Source organism: Cucurbita moschata, unplaced genomic scaffold, assembly GCF_002738365.1.
Source record: "Cucurbita moschata cultivar Rifu unplaced genomic scaffold, Cmos_1.0 Cmo_Scf00015, whole genome shotgun sequence".
In the NCBI taxonomy this organism is placed as follows: domain Eukaryota; kingdom Viridiplantae; phylum Streptophyta; class Magnoliopsida; order Cucurbitales; family Cucurbitaceae; genus Cucurbita; species Cucurbita moschata.
The window spans coordinates 4429133-4440298 of NW_019268531.1; the positions used below are offsets into that span (position 1 = coordinate 4429133).

Consider the following 11166-nt stretch of genomic DNA (forward strand, 5'->3'; position numbering starts at 1 on the left):
TGGGAGATTCTGGGGAGAGGCAGTAATGACAGCTGTCTATCTCCTCAATCGGTCACCAACCCGAAGCCTTGACGGGAAGACGCCATATGAGGCCTGGTACAACAAAAAACCAACAGTACATCATTTTCGCGTGTTCGGCTGCATCGCATACATGAAGGTAACACGTCCCCATCACGCCAAGCTCGATCCCAAGGGGCTGAAGGTTGTCTTCATCGGCTACGAACCCGGGAGCAAGGCGTACAGGCTCTATGATCCTGTAGGGGGGCGAGCTCACGTGTCTCGCGACGTCGTCTTCGACGAAAGCACCTTCTGGCAGTGGAATGACGTGATCGAGGCAGACCGTAATCCAAATCAATTCACGGTGGAGTACCTCGTCACCGAGCCTGAAGAAGGAGGAGCCCAGCATCAGGAGACGTCACCGCCGCCAGCAGGTGCACCACCTGAACCAGTAGAATTCGCAACACCACGGACTGCGGATTCGACGCTGGATGCCGATCACGATACTGATCTGAAGGCTAGGTACCGGAGGATGGATGACCTAGTGGGAGGAGGTGAACCACCTGGACTAGCAGCGCGCGAGCTCGAGGAAGTGGCCGAACTACATGCCGTCAGTGCAGATGAACCAAACACCTTCGCCGAAGCAGAAAAGAACCCGTGCTGGCGGAAGGCAATGCAGGAAGAGATGACATCCATCACTGAGAACCAGACGTGGAGTCTGGAGGATATGCCACCGGGACACCAAGCCATAGGGCTCAAGTGGGTCTTCAAACTGAAGCGCAACGAAAAAGGAGAAGTTGTGAAGCACAAGGCTCGTCTGGTGGCGAAGGGCTACGTCCAGAAGCAAGGAGTGGACTTCGAAGAGGTATTTGCGCCAGTAGCAAGGTTAGAATCCGTTCGTTTCTTGCTGGCAATTGCAGCACATCACTCTTGGGAGGTTCACCATATGGACGTAAAGTCTGCTTTCCTTAACGGAGAGTTGAAGGAGACCGTCTATGTTCGACAACCACCTGGCTTCCTGGATAACGACAACCCTAATAAGGTACTGCGTCTGCACAAAGCACTCTACGGGCTTCGACAAGCCCCACGAGCCTGGAACGCGAAGCTCGACAGTACCCTACTGTCACTGAATTTCAAACGTTGTGTCTCTGAGCATGGCATGTACACGTACGGCCACGGCAAAAAGCGACTGATCGTGGGAGTGTACGTCGATGACCTCATAATCACTGGAGGCGACGTGGGAGTCCTCGGAAGGTTCAAGAAGGAGATGTCGAAAAACTTCGAGATGAGCGATCTCGGTGTGCTCAGCTACTACCTCGGCATCGAAGTGCAACAGAACTCTTCCGGCATCTCCATCTGCCAAAGTGCATACGCGAGGAAGCTGCTGGACACAACTGGGCTTGTGGACAGTAATCCTACCAGGACGCCAATGGAGGCCCGACTTCAACTAAGGAAGGCCGGCACTACGACGACAGTCGACTCCACCAATTACCGCAGCATTGTCGGGAGTCTGCGCTATCTGGTAAACTCTCGTCCAGATCTTGCATATTCTGTTGGATATGTGAGCAGGTTTATGGAAGCACCTAGGGAGGAGCATCTAGTGGCTGTCAAGCGCATCCTGCGCTATGTAGCCGGAACCAGAGGCTGGGGCGTAAGATACTGCGCTGGGAGCAGAAAGGAGAAACTAAAACTGGTCGGCTACAGCGATAGTGACATGGCCGGTGACGTTGATGATCGTAAGAGCACCAGCGGAATGATCTACTTTCTCTCAGGCGGCGCGATCTGCTGGCAATCAACAAAACAGAAGGTAGTTGCTTTGTCTTCCTGCGAAGCAGAATACATCGCCGCTTCGATGGCAGCAACTCAAGGGATCTGGCTTGCACGACTAATGGAAGAACTCATCGGGAGAGAAAGCGATCCACCAATGCTATACGTAGACAACAAAGCTACGATCTCCCTGATCAAAAATCCAGTTTTGCACGACCGGAGCAAGCACATAGAAATCAGATTCCACTACATTCGAGAATGTGCAGATCGAGGGCTCATCAAGATTGATTTCATTCGAACAGAGGAACAACTTGGAGACATTTTCACCAAGTCCCTAGCACGGGTGAAATTTGAAGAACTTCGCTCAAAGATCGGAGTTCAAATAATAAGGCAGATATAACACAGGTTTTAGGAGGAGATTGTTAGATAAAACCTTTGTTTTTTCCTTATTTAGATTCACACGTTTACATTTAATTTCCCTTTGACCATTTGACAAACACGTCGAATGGATTAGCGAATTCTTAGACGTCAATTTTCTAGGAAGTGGCACAGATTCAGTTGGCCACTCTCCACCCATTTTTAGGATAGATTGTATTTAAATAGGAAATCTGTTTACAGGATTTTACATCCGGTTTTTGAAGAGCAGTCAAAACTTTTCAGTCCTTCTCTCTCTCTTATTTTACGCATTTTATCTCTCTTCCAACAACCTCCTGTCGACAATATCATCTCGGTGTTTTCCCTGGCCGATTATTGAAATCCAACAGATCACGACAACCCCTGAATGGGCGCACTCAAATTCTTGTCAGCCCTCCAACGAAAAGTCAAACCGAAGGAGATAATAGAGAAAGGGCTCATGTTCGTAGATGCCACAATGAACTCTCGACCGAGCAAGAGCACTCTGATAGACTCTAGAGCAACCCACAACTTCATTGCCGATCAAGAAGCCAGAAGATTGGGACTCACCATAGGAAAAGACCCGGGGAAAATGAAAGTTGTCAACTCCGAGGCCTTGCCTATTGTGGGAGTTTCCAAAGGAGTCCCCTTCAAAATAGGGGATTGGACTGGAGAGCTAGACCTTGTCGTGGTTCGCATGGACGACTTCGACGTGGTACTTGAGATGGAGTTCCTCCTAGAACACAAGGTCATCCCAATGCCATTAGCAAAATGCTTGGTGATCACCGACCGTAACCCCACAGTAATACCTGCAAGCATCAAGCAACCAGGTAATCTTCGAATGATCTCGGCCATACAGCTAAAAAGGGGACTCGCACGAGAGGAACCTACATTCATGGCCATACCACTGATAGAAGAAGCAACCACCGAAGAGACTGTCCCAAAGGAAATCAAGGAAGTACTAGACAGCTATACCGACATAATGCCAGAGAGTTTACCACAAACACTACCACCTCGTCGAGGCATTGACCACGAAATCGAACTCCTCCCCGGGGTTAAGCTACCAGCGAAGAACGCATACCGGATGGCTCCGCTCGAGCTAGCTGAATTGAGGAAACAACTAGACGAGTTGCTGAAGGCGGGATTCATTCACCCGGTAAAGGCACCTTATGGAGCCGCCGTACTGTTCCAGAAGAAGAAGGATGGGACGCTGCGTCTGTGCATAGACTATAGAGCCTTAAACAAGGTGACGGTACGCAACAAATATCCTCTGCCGATAATATCCGACTTGTTCGACCAACTTCACGGGGCCAAGTACTTCATGAAGTTGGACTTATGATCAGGATATTATCAAGTACGTATTGCCGAAGGGGACGAACCCAAGACGACGTGCGTAACAAGATATGGGGCCTTTGAATTCCTAGTAATGCCCTTTGGCTTGACAAATGCCCCAGCTATGTTCTGCACGTTGATGAACCAGGTTTTCTATGAATATCTAGATCAGTTCGTCATAGTATACCTCAACGACATTGTTGTTTACAGCACAACCCTCGAGGAACACAAAGTGCACTTGAAGCTAGTGTTTGACAAGCTCCGGCAGAACAAGCTGTATGTGAAGAAGGAGAAATGTGCATTCGCACAAACATGCATCAACTTCCTTGGACATGTCGTCAGATGTGGACAAATTAGTATGGATAGCGACAAGATAAAAGCTATCCTAGAATGGAAAGTTCCTACTTCCGTATCTGAGTTGCGGTCCTTCTTAGGACTAGCCAACTACTATAGGCGGTTCGTCGAAGGGTTTCCACGACGAGCCGCCCCATTGACAAAGCTGTTGAAGAAAGACCACCCTTGGTCGTGGTCGAATGATTGTCAAATGACCTTTGAAAATCTGAAAACAACCATGAAGAGGGGTCCTGTCCTCGGGTTGGTAGACATCACAAAGCCATTTGAAGTAGAAACCGATGCTTCCGACTTTGCTCTAGGTGGGGTCCTTATTCAAGAAGGCCACCCCATCGCTTACGAAAGTCGAAAGCTCAACGATGCCGAACGAAGACACACTGTCTCCGAGAAAGAAATGCTGGTTGTAGTCCATTGCCTTCGAGTCTAGAGACAGTATCTCTTAGGATCACAGTTCGTAGTGAAGACGAATAACAGCGCCACTTGCCACTTCTTTGATTAACCAAAATTAACAGCAAAACAAGCCTGGTGGCAGGAGTCGTTGGCCAAATTCGACTTCAAGTTCGAACACAAAGCAGGAAAGAGTAATCAAGCAGCCGATGCGCTGAGTCGGAAGGGCGAACATACGACCCTGTGCATGTTAGCCCATATTCATTCAAGTAAGATCGATGGATCGATGCGCGACATCATCAAGGAACATCTACACAAAGACCCATCGGCCAAAGCTGTTGTCGAACTAGCTAAGGCTGGAAAGACACGACAGTTTTGGGTTGAGGGGGACCTCCTGATAACCAAAGGAAACAGATTGTACGTCCCAAGAACGGGGGAACTGAGGAAGAAGCTCATTCAGGAATGTCATGATATCTTATGGGCCGGACACCCTAGGTGGCAAAGAACATACGCCCTAATAAAGAAGGGGTACTTCTGGCCAAACATGCGAGACGACGTCATGCAATACACCAAGACGTGCCTCATCTGCCAACAGGATAAGGTCGAGAAAGCCAAAGTCTCTAGACTCTTGGAACCTCTACCTGTGCCAACAAGACCCTAGGAAAGTGTATCTCTGGACTTCATAACACACCTCCCAAAAGTCGGGGAATATGACGCCATCTTGGTTATTGTAGACCGGTTCTCAAAATATGCGACATTCATTCCCTCTCCCAAATTATGCTCGGCGGAACTCACAGCCCAACTGTTTTTCAAACACGTTGTAAAGCTATGGGGCATTCCGTCGAGCATCATCAGTGATAGGGATGGCAGATTCATTGGGACATTCTGGACTGAGTTATTCGCTTTCTTGGGAACAACCTTAAACATCTCCTCGAGTTATCACCCTCAAACCGATGGACAGACAGAACGGTTCAATTGCTTGCTGAAAGAATACTTACGTCACTTCGTCGACACTGGCCAAAAGAACTGGATACAATTGTTAGATGTCGCCCAATTTTGCTTCAATTGTCAAACAAGCTCGTCTACAGGGAAGAGTCCCTTCGAAATTGTAAGTGGACGACAACCGGCCTTACCCCATATTATTGATCATCCTTATGCAGGAAAAAACCCTCAAGCTCACAACTTTACAAGAGAATGGAAGCAGACGACAGATATATCCCGGGCATATTTAGAGAAGGCTTCCAAGCATATGAAGAAATGGGCGGACAAGAAGCGTCGCCCCCTTCAAGTCCGTGCAGGAGATCAAGTCCTTATCAAGCTGAGACCAGAACAGATCAGATTTCGTAGCCGAAAGGACCTGAGACTAGTTCGTAAATATGAAGGCCCGGTTGAAATCTTTAAAAAGATCGGGGCTACCTCCTACCGAGTTGCACTACCCGCATGGATGAAAATCCACTCCGTCATTCATGTGAGCAACTTGAAGCCCTATCACTCTGATCCAGACGACAACCAACGAAATGCAACCACAAGACCGAACATCGATCTGAAGCAAAAAGAAACAAAGGAAGTGGAAGAGATCCTAGCTGACAGGGTTAGAAAGATAGGAAGACCTGTATGGATGATTCGTGAATTCCTTGTCAAATGGAAGAATCTCCCTACAGAGGAAACAAGCTGGGAACGCGCCGAAGATCTGAACTCCGCCGCCACCCACATTGCAAGGTATGAAAGTAGTCGGTTGACAGGGAAGTCAACCAATTAGATGGGGGAGGATGTCACGGTCATGCTTGTCCAGGGCATGTTGCCCATGGCCGCATGCCCATGACAAGCCAAACCCTTGTCATGTCTTTTCATTCTAGTGTTTTTCCTTTTGTAAGTCTAGAGCGTATGACACCTCAAAAATATCATGTCTAGGCCTGCCAGAACTAAAATGGCCCAGAATGTACTATAGGGGGATATGACTAGTTGTCAACTTCTCCCTACCCAAGGTTATATATGCTAAGCCGTTGTTATCTTTCTCTTGCTTGCTTATATAACGTCTCTTTCTAAAATCTCTCTTTCTAAAATCTCTCTCTCTCCTCATTTTCTAAAACCTTCTTTTAAAACCGAGGCTAGAGGCTCGACCGTACGTCGCTTGGCCGTAGGCGACGCAAGAACAAATTGGCTTAACTCACTTGTCGCTGGAAAGTGAGTGTCGCACAATCGCTAGTCCGCTGCCTTCGAAAGTGCGATTATGTCACGGTGCTTGATGTGCTTGGACCTCCATACTCCATGGAGGACGATCGAGATTGTTCATATTTATAAGGAGCATCCCTATTCCTCTTTTTCAAGTAAGTTCCAAATCATGTTCGTGCACCATCGTAAAAGTTCTTCCAAATATTGTAACGAAATGCGAATATCGATCTGCTACGACATTTACAATATGACCGTGACTCTCGTAATGGTTTCGTATCAGCTTCGATGGCAGATGGTGGCATGGCAATGACATAAGAAGAGGCTAAGGGATATGGATGGTTAGAAGAGATTGAGATGCCAGAAAACACTCGCATGGATGGCATACAATACTTAGGCCCACAGATTATTGACATTTAAGCCTATTTTATTTTGTTTTGTTTGTATATAAAATGGTACAAAGTTGTAACTTTTAAGGATGTTCTTACATGGAAGTTTGTGGTTTTTTCTCATCTATTCGATTGATTGAGGTTGTTATTGTTCAGATATGGAGCCTGATGTCTATTTATATAGTAAAAATCTGGTAGAGATATATTTGGTAGATATTTATATACAGTAGGTGATTATATAGCAAATCGAAGTCATATATATACCCTTGGACAGAGCTTTGAAGATATACTTTCTTCATTATCTGTTTTCTCTATTGGTTTACATACCTGAAGTCATCGATACAAATCCTTAGACACTATTCATCTAAATTGAGTGTGCGCATTGTTGTGCGATCCTAACCACTGGTATTAGAGCTAGGAGAGATTCACTACGATCTGTGAAGATGGAGATTTTAAAAGATTGGAATTGAGAAGTTTAATGGATCTGATTTCAATTTTTGGAAGATGCAAGATTATTTGTACCAAAAAGATCTTTATGAATCTTTATTGGGGGTGAGGTTGGATACCATGACCATGGAGCAGTGGAAGCTCATGGGTCGACAGGCCTTTAGGGTTGATTCGGTTGACGTTATCTCGAGACGTGACGAAGATAACGTCAGATCTGTTGAAGGTACTGTTGAATATATATGAAAAACTTGCGGCTAAGAACAAGATGTATTTGATGAGAGTTGTTCAATTTACAAATGTCTGAAGGTGGATATGTTGCTAATTATATTAACGAATTCATTATGATTGTAAGTCAACTAAGTTAAGTGAAAATTAATTTCGAAGATGAAATTAAGGCACTGATTTTGATGTCATCTTTACCCGAGTCATGGGATATTGTTATTGCCCCGATTAGCAATTCTCAAGGATCTAAGAAATTGAAGTTCGATGAAATTCAAGATGTAGTTTTCAACGAAAGTATTCACACGAGAAATTGAGGATTCATCTGGTGGTGATCTTAGTGTTGACCAAAGGGGTAAAAAGTAAATCTAAGGACCCAAACAAAGGTCGATCAAAATCAAAGAACTGTGAAAATTTTTCAAATAGACCAAACGTGATAGGTTGGAGTTGTGGAGAAAAAGGTCACTTTCGGACAGATTGTACAAGACCAAAGAGGAAGTAGAATCATAAATCAGAAGATGATGATTCTATAAATTCAGCAGAAGACATTGGGATGCTCTAATCCTCGTCATGAACCGTCCAATTGAATCCTGTATTTTGGACTCAGGTACATCTTTTTATTCATGTCAAAATAAAGTGCTGTTTCAAAATTTCAAGTCTGAAAATTTCAAGAAGGTGTATGTTTGCCGACAACAAAAATTTGAAGATTGAAGGAAAAGAGGATGTCTGCATAAAAACTCAAACAAAAAATCAACAGAAATTATAGGAGGTCAGATATATTCCTGGTCTCAAGAAGAACCTCATCTCTATTGATCAGTTGGACCAAACGTAATGTGTTGGAATTGTGGAGAAAAAGGTCACTTTCGGACAGGTTGTACAAGACTAGAGAGGAAGCAGAATCACAAATCTGGAGATGATGATGATTCTATAAATCCAGCCGAAGACATTGGGGATGTTCTAATCCTTAGTGCACTGGTTCCTTCGTGGACTCGGCACCGAATTTGTGACCAACTTCATGCCAATGGCAGACCCATCGAGGACATTGATAAAGTGCACTGGTTTCTTCGTGGACTCGGCACCGAATTTTCAACTTTTTTGTAACGGCCCTAATATTTTACCTATTAAACCTAAGGTCATTACTATACCTTGAAATACAAAATATACATTAAATGGGTCCTATTCATAAATGCGACTTGCACTCGCCTTTTATTACCTTAGAGAAAATGATTACAAGGAAAAAAAGGAAGAACAGAAATAAAGGAAAAGTAACAAAACCCAAAATGAATGTGTTATTCTACCGTTTATTATGCAAATACATTTCAACCTATACTAACCTATACAAATGATGCCACCAAACAACTACCCTATACATGTGCCACGGTCCCGGGGTGTACGATATCGCCGTCGTTGTCACATGGGTGCCTTGCCCTTATCTGCAAAAGTAAAGTAGCATGAGCCTTGAGTATTTCTAGAATACTCAATAAGTGACCCCCTATCGGGGTTATGTGACACACACATGCAATGAGATGATGAGACCTATCTTTCGTTTCGTTTCGTTTCGTTTTCCCTATGGTATAATCCTAACAGGTAATCGTGGACGTGTACCATATACTCTACACGCAGCCCATACGTGCGAGTATGGGCTCACCAGCTAGTTCGCACACCGCTGGGCCATTGTCCCTAGCCAGTAGGCATGCTCTGGGAGCCCTTATACCGGGACCTGTTAAAACTAGGACCATCACGGCAGCGCTATGCAGGGCATAATGATCGTCTCCTGCCATTGGATGTACGCGTCCGTACCCTCGTGATGGGATAGAGGTATCCCCCCAAATGCATGAACACACAATATGCATGAGGTCCCACTAGTCCTACAGTTATCATTAATGAACATAATCCCGTGTCACGTTTTCATGCTTACATGTCATTCTCATTTCGTTACATATCATACATATTCCTAGAGGGGTTATGTTCCATGCAATTTACCGTATTTCATGTCATACAATTCATACAGTTACATTCGAATACTCATACAAACAAGCCATAATCATACAAGGGCCACAACTCGTCACATGCATAACATATCACATCAACTAAGCAGCATACATAACATACATTTACGTTCACATGATTTCGCACTTAAGCACATTAAGCTAGCATACAATTTAATGACCCGTGCATATTCACGGGCATGTGCCAACGTACAGCAATTAACGCGTAACCTACGACGGGTGAGCCACTTACTTGGTAGGCCTTAGCCGAAGTACTCCCTAGATATAACGTAAGCTCCTAGCTCCTCGTGGACGTTCTACGCTTCCGTTGGTGGTTGGTTCCTATGGGTTCATTAGTCACTTTCTTACTCCAATTATCTTCTTTGGAAAAGCCAACTTCTCCCTCTCCTTGAGAGTCAAGACATGTTGGGCTATGTTGATGGAACTATGATTCCACCACCTCACTTTGAACCAAAAACCTCCTCAACACTCAACCCCAAATATTTGGTGTAGAGAGCACCTGATCAACGACTTCTCTATCTCCTATTCTCCTCTCTCGTCGAGGAAGCCATGGCTGTTGTCGTTGGTCTCTCTACTGCACGTGATGTTTGGCTTGCGTTGGAAACTACGTTCAACTTGTTGGGTTTTATGTCCTAAAACTCATAGTAGTTTGTAAACGAAAATATATTCTATTTTCAATAAAGTTATTATTGTTGTTTATTCAGTAAAGATTGTTATTGAATAAAGTGAACTTTACGATAATTAATCTAAATCCAATAAACTAAGAATTTGTGAAATGCGACCTTAAAATGTTCCATTTTACCTTAAACAAGGCCGAAACAAGGTCTGGGAGGGTCTAAACGGTGTCAAATAGGCTGGAAACAGGTTTTCTGAGCCGAATAAGCCGCCGGAGCCGAGAGGAGCCGCGCTGCAGACGTGCCACGTAGCACAATCAAAGAGCGACGCGTGTGCAGGCGTCTTGGGTCAAGGCGCGAGTTAACGGGTCGCTCGCGGGTCTCGGGCCGAACGCAGGTGACGGGCCGTTCGCGGGTGATGGGCCGCAGGGTGATGGGCTGGCTCGCGGGTGAAGGGTAGGGGTGTTTATGCCGCGGGTAACGTCAATTTTGGGCCGACTGAAGGGACAGAGTTCGGTTCGGGTTGTCGGATCCGAATCTCGGGTCGGACTTCGCCCTCTTCGCCCAACTGCCTGCGCGATTTGCCAGCGATCTCTCTCTCTCCTTGACAACGTCGTCCCGATGTCCTTTTCCCCTCTTTTTTCCTCTGTTCCTGAGATTATTCTTCACCCTAACCCTGTTTTTGGTACAGATTTCGTTGATAAGGACCTCACACTCCCGAATCTAGAGAAGCTTGGAAGTCCGCCAATCCATCTTCCTTCCCGACTGTGTTCAGCGTACGAGATTCGTCTAAAACCTATTCGTGATGTGTGTAAAGGGTTCTGGGATTACTTTTGTGGTGGAAAATGGGGGTTTTTTGACGTCGATTCGTATGGTTCGGCTTCGCCGGAGTTCGTCGGTTTTCTATTCTTTCTCCTTTTTCCTCACCATTTTCGTTTCTTTGCAGGTTCTTTCAGGGTGGTTGAAGGTCGGGGACGCGATTTGTGGCATCCCAGCCTTCGGCCGCCCTTTGTGGGTCGTGTGCGAGCGAAAACTCCGGCGTTTGCTGGAGTTTTTGGCTCTGTCGACGACCTCTTTTTTTTTTTTTTTTTC

The 11166-nt window shown here is 45.5% G+C and overlaps 1 protein-coding gene and 1 long non-coding RNA gene across 2 annotated transcripts in view; one reads left to right on the forward strand and one right to left on the reverse strand.

Moving 5' to 3' along the window:
- The window catches only part of LOC111453442 (plant cysteine oxidase 2-like), a 56894-nt gene that overhangs the window by 27577 nt on the left and 18151 nt on the right, over nucleotides 1–11166 (forward strand). The gene's annotated exons all lie outside the window — the stretch shown is intronic.
- LOC111453445 overlaps nucleotides 1–11166 on the reverse strand; it is an 18985-nt gene that overhangs the window by 6230 nt on the left and 1589 nt on the right. Inside the window, exon 2 of the long non-coding RNA XR_002712261.1 lies at nucleotides 4964–4968. This is a non-coding gene — a long non-coding RNA (uncharacterized LOC111453445). The remainder of the gene's footprint in view (nucleotides 1–4963; nucleotides 4969–11166) is intronic.